Consider the following 6,000-nt stretch of genomic DNA (forward strand, 5'->3'; position numbering starts at 1 on the left):
GCCAGTCTGAGGTGAGCAACAGGGATCCTTTCAAGAGCTGGAAAAGGGAACCTTGATGTCAGATGAGTGGCCCAGGTTTAAAATGCAAAGAGGAAAGAAGTCTTGCAAAACTGATCAGAAGGATACATCTTCAAGAATCTCATATATATGCCATTATCCAATAAAACTGGGGTGTATCTGTTTTTAAAGAATACAGGTGTAGGTATAAGAATTCAGTTGGACTGTATCAATTCAATAGACTTCTGCAGAAACTTTTCACTAAAGTTTCACCTTCCTGGATTCCTGCCAGATTGTCCCCATTGTACGGCTAATACAGAATTGGGACTCAGGTAACCCCATCCTTCAAGGATGCCAGGCTCCCTGCCATGCAGCCAAAAGCCTTGGTGTATGCTGAAGCTGTCAGGGCTTCCATTTCCCAGATTCCCCTCATTCTACCACACTGGCAGATAACACTCCTCACAAGAGTTTAACAACACAAAGACCCTCTTCAGTTCTGTTGTGAAAATACCAAAACAGAATCAAGAGGTTTGAACTTCCCTTTACAGAAACCTTCAAATGGTAAGATAATTTCAATCCAAAACAAAACAAATGTAAAAATTTCCAAATAACTGGAGTGGAAATTATGGATTCCAACTAACTCTACTGCTCACCACTACCGCAAAATGGAGGAGACACAATTTCTCACTTAAAAATTCTGGCCATGACTCACATGTTCAGAATTGCTCAGAAATCTAAGCATCTGAGATCTAGTAGGCTTTTAAGCACGTTAGTTACAGGTCATAAGAGTAGACTAAGTGAGCATTACTGAGTGCAAGGGAATTGTACCGCAAAGAAATCCTATTCAGAGTTGCGGGACAACCCCTTTTTTTATCACTGGAGTAAGCTGACTTCAACAGATCAGACAGCCTTGCTGACATTAGTGACTAACCTCCATCCTACATTGTCTTACAAAGGACGTGAGGCTGCTAAATGAACGATGCCTTCGGTTGACTTCAGTTGTCAGAATGCAGCCTGAAGGTTACTGGTACTTATGCCAGGAGACGTAGTCTTGAGCAACAGGCTGGGAAAAATACTGGAGTACTCCCACAATAGCCTAAATTAAAGGAAGTACCATTCAGAGGTATCCTAACCTTTTGATATGTGATAGTCCAGTTGGATAACCTGACCTCCTCAAGAAAAGCAGATAGGCAACTTTCTGTGAACAGTGGACTTCTAATATGTTAAATATCTTGTTTTCTACATAAAGCCCAGGAAATAGGTATACTTTCTTTATAGCAAACCATAAGGCAGCTGGCCAGGGAAAGTAACAGATCAAAAATCAGAGAAAGACCAGGAGGCTTTAGGAACCATATTGCTATATTTATTGTAAATTCCTTGTTCTTTGTTTAAAATGACCATCAAACACGTCCTAGAGAACCATATATGCACACCATTGTCCAATAAATTTGGGATTTATCTGTCTTTTTAAAGGGCATAGATATAAGCATAGGTGCTGCATGTTAATCCTATTCTTCCTACTAGCCATTGTTCTGCTGCTTTTCAATCTTAGGGTGCAATTCTGATTTCCTTTAACTCTATTGACCTTAATTCAGTTTCTTTTTATGCAGAATTATATGAAAGTGAAATAAGAAATTGGGGACATTGAATCATAATTTACACTTGACCCGAATGATTCATGCTTTTGAGATCTCATAATTAGATTATTGCAAAATGCTTTATAGTAGGATTCCAGAAAGGCTAATCCACTTCCTGAAGCCAATGCACAAAACAAGGACTTGATTTTTATCAGAGGCAGGCAGAGAGGAATCTGCCTACTCACTGCTTGTCTGTCAGCAATTGTTGCCTTTGGTGAGTGGATTAAATCTAAAGTGATGTTTTAACTTTTATAGCTATTAACAGAATGAAATTAATGTTACCAGGGGCATTGTAAATGTTCCTTGAGGATATATAAATGCTTTCTAATGCTGAACTTCTCCAGGGTTTGCGAGTCATTGGAATCCTATCGTATCTAGGACAGTTTTCAGTGAACCCAGCTAAATCTCACACACGTGCGCGTGCACACACACACACACACACACACACAAACACACAGTTTGCACACAATGTTGAACTCTGTCACACTTAGTCTGCACTGATCCCATTTGCTAGAAAATATTAATATATTAAGTTACATGTATAAACACAAAGAAAGGCCAAGAACATGCTACATGAACAGATTAAATTTAATTTGAAATTGGATTTACATTTTGTAATTTTGGTTTTAATTTTGCATCCTTAATGTTGTATGACACTAGTTTTTACAATTCCCTCTTATGTAAAACTGTCTAATATTGAATCTTACTAGTGTCATGCTATATTTGTGTCATTCCAATGAGACTTTTAAATTCACTCCTTAGAGGGGTGAAAAAGATGACAGTAAATTTCTGCCTCTACTATTTCTACAGTTTGGCTGACAGGGGCTTTCAGTGAGGCTGAGTGAGCAGGGCAGTTACACATCTTTTCTGTACTAAGAAAGGTTTTTAAAACACTAACAAAATGAACCAAAGCAAAATAAGTTTGCACTGCAGTATTTGAAAACCAAAAAAAAAAAAAATTCTCCATAAACCCTCAGAACTGTTAATCAAAAGTTTAATTTTCTTCAAGTAACTCTGTAGATATATTACAACAGAAAAAAACAGATGAGCTTTAACTAAGACTGCAACATTTTTAGATTGCTATTGAATATAGAGTACATTCCAGTGAGCCCCTCCAATTACGTATCAATTTGAAATATTTTTCTAACATTCACTATTCCCCTTCTATAATGTTAGAGAAGATTGATGACAAGTGAGTCCATTTATCTACATTCATAACATTCCTGCATACTTTATTTTAATTATGGCTGTTCAACCTGAAGTGAAAACTGATCGTCTCATTCAGATGGAGAATTTTGTCCATCAAATTTTGTCTGCCAGAATGTTATAGCCTCAAATTTAATGCTTCTTTCATATTTTGGTCACCGCTTGTGTTCATTTAAGTTAGCAAACTAGGACCAGGCCAATAAATTGACACCGTTTCTTTATATCACTGTAGCTATTACAGAGCTCATTGTACGTGCTCCATTTGATTACTTTTTTATTTATTTGATTTACCTAGTATACCTATATTAAACACAGTATAATTTGGTTAAAATCTAGCTGTGCACGTCCTGCATAAGCCTCATTATCTTCCTATGTTCCTTGAAGACCCCAAACTAGTAGTTGGATTCTGAGCATGCCTACCAAACACCTACAGCATAAAACACATCAGTCATGGCTATTTTCGTTCAGAATCAATGGTGGCAGTGTCTGTCTTTTCTGCAGTGGCCTACTGGTTAGAACCCAGTGGGTGTGTCTACATGAGATGCTTAACTTCCATTAGCATAGTTTACTGTAAAGTAAGCGTGTTTATCTGCATGTGCACATGCTTCCTACACAGTAAACCTCCCTAAACCTAAGTAAATTTGTTACCTGCAAATGCAAGTAGAAAATTTATTCAAGATCAGTAATGGGGCAGTAGCACACATGTAGACACCTGACTGAGAACAAAATCTGCTCCCAGTCAGCAGTCCAACAGGGGGTGGGAGACAGCTCCCTGGCCCCAGAAGCTGCCTGCTGCCAGGGTGGACTCCACCACAGGTGCCCAGGTGGGGACTATGACCCCTGCCCCAGCAGCAGGGAGCTCCCAGCTCCCATTCTGCCATCACAGTCAGGGAGCAGGGAATTAGGAGACCCTTATCTCCCAGCACTGGCCTCACAGTCGCGAAAATGGCTCTGGGATATAAGTAGTGTTCTGCATTTTCAGTTTTTATTTTCAAAAACAAATTCTGGGAATTTTTCAGGGTTTATCTTTCAAACATAAAAATTGGGCTGAAATCAGGAAAAAAAGGAAGAAAAGAAAAAAAATCGGTTTTAATCAGGGAAAATAATAATATCTCCCATGGTCACGAGGGAGGGAGGGAGGGAGGGAGTAGGGCTGGGACTGGGGAAGAGGTGGGGATTGTTTGAATCTGCTCAAAGAAGAACCATCCCCAATTATATCTTTCCAGAAAAGGCTTTGTCTAGCTCGGTGCTAAACACCTCCAAGGATAGAGATTCTGAAACTTCTCTGGGTAACCAGTTCCAATGCTACCCTCCTAGTGGGAAAGGTCTTCCTAATATCTAACCTAAAAATTCCCTTCCTTCAACTTGAGACCACTGCTCCTTGCTCTGTTGTCTGCCACCACTGGACACATCCACACATGCAGACACATGCACTTGCAGCAGCTCAAACAGAAGTGCTGCAAATTTGAGGCTTTTTGCCTCAGTGCACGTGCCTGGACATGCACTTTGGTGTCACACAAGTTGTGCCACTTGGGGCAAAATAACCCTGCCAGGCTTTAGCTCCCCCCAGATCTGCAGCCAGGGGGAGCTAAAGCCTGGGGAAAGCACCTGTAAAAAGGTGCCCTTTCCTGTCCTCATCAGTATAAAAAGCTATCCTGGCAAGTAGCTCAGGGCTACTCATTCTCAGGAGCTTCTGGGGCCCAGCCAATTGGTACCTGTGGACACTACCCCTTGTGCCATCTGGACTACTGAAGCAGCCCTAAGAGTTCCCTGCACCCTCTACCCACCACAGTCATCTGGCATTGGGGGCTGCTGCCTGTCTGTGACCTGCTGTGCACCTGCCAGACCCAGCTGGGAACTGCACAGCCAATAGAAGCATCTCCCCCTCTGGACCATCTGGGCAGCTATCACCCAGAAGATGTTCCTAGTGTGATGGCCTGCTTTGAACTGTCAAAGCATATCCTCCTGGCTCCAATTGGCCATGAGGTCAGCCACCTCCAGCTGGGTCCAAGGTGCCAAGTCTGAGCAGGCAGGGTCCACCCACTGGCCTCCCTAGCAGGAATTCTGGTGTTCCCTAGTAGAAAACTGAAAAATCCCTGATAAAAAAAATCCCTAAGGCACCCTGTAAAATACCCGCAAATCCATGTTCCTCCACATTTAAAACAAAAAGACCACTATATATATATAGAGAGAGAGAGAGTGAGAGACAGAGACAGCAATCAGTTGGGCAATGTTTTATTGATACATCTACAGTGTTAAAGCAATGTGGAAGCCTACCAGTGTCTCTATCATCATAATAAAATGAATTCTAAATACCTATATGTTTTGCTGTCCCCCACAGGGGCCACAGCCCCCTACCAGGGGTTACAGCCTCCCCCAGGGGTTACAGCCCCCCCCAATAAGGGATATAGCCCCTCCACAAGGGTTAGCACCCCCCACAGGGGCCACAGCCCCCCAACAGGGGCCAAATGGCCCCCACAGGGGCTACCACCCCTCCTGCAGGGCCCACATGCCCCACCCCTGCTTGCTGTCCCAGTCCCCCAGATTGCTGCCCTGCCTGGCCCTATACCCCGCTGGTTCCTACAGCCCCACTCAATGGCTGCCCCCCAGCCCCACCCCCCACTCCCTCAGACCCCCCCCGATGGCTACACCCCCACCCCAGTCTCCAGCACTTTAAACAAAAAAGCCTCTGTTCACCACAACAGCAGGGGCTGCTGGGGCTCTGGCGCCTCCTGGCAGAGCCCCCCCCCCCCCCCGCAGAAGAAAGTGTGGGGCAGTGGGGCCTGGGCTGGGGCCACTGGAGCTGTCACTTGGACCTGCACTGTTGGGGGGGGCAGTGACTCAGACAGGCAGCTGGAACTACCGGTAAGTGCCGGGGGGGTTGTTTTTTTTCTTTAATTGTGGGGATGCTGGGGTGGGGAGGCAGCAATCAGGGAGGGTTTGGGGCGTTGGGGGCCCGACCCCCTACTTATCCACACTGGAGCCCAGGTCCAGCTCTCTGTGGTTGGCATGCTGTCTGCCCTGCATGGGCAGGCAGCATGCTTCAGCACCAGGGCAACGACCAACCACAGAGACATTGGCTGCTACCAGAGTGTCTCTGTGGATGACCCAGCCTCCGGTTGCTCCACTTCTTTTACCCTGTTTCTTTTTACCCCTGGAT

The sequence above is a fragment of the Alligator mississippiensis genome, chromosome 2 (assembly GCF_030867095.1).
Source record: "Alligator mississippiensis isolate rAllMis1 chromosome 2, rAllMis1, whole genome shotgun sequence".
Classification (NCBI taxonomy): domain Eukaryota; kingdom Metazoa; phylum Chordata; order Crocodylia; family Alligatoridae; genus Alligator; species Alligator mississippiensis.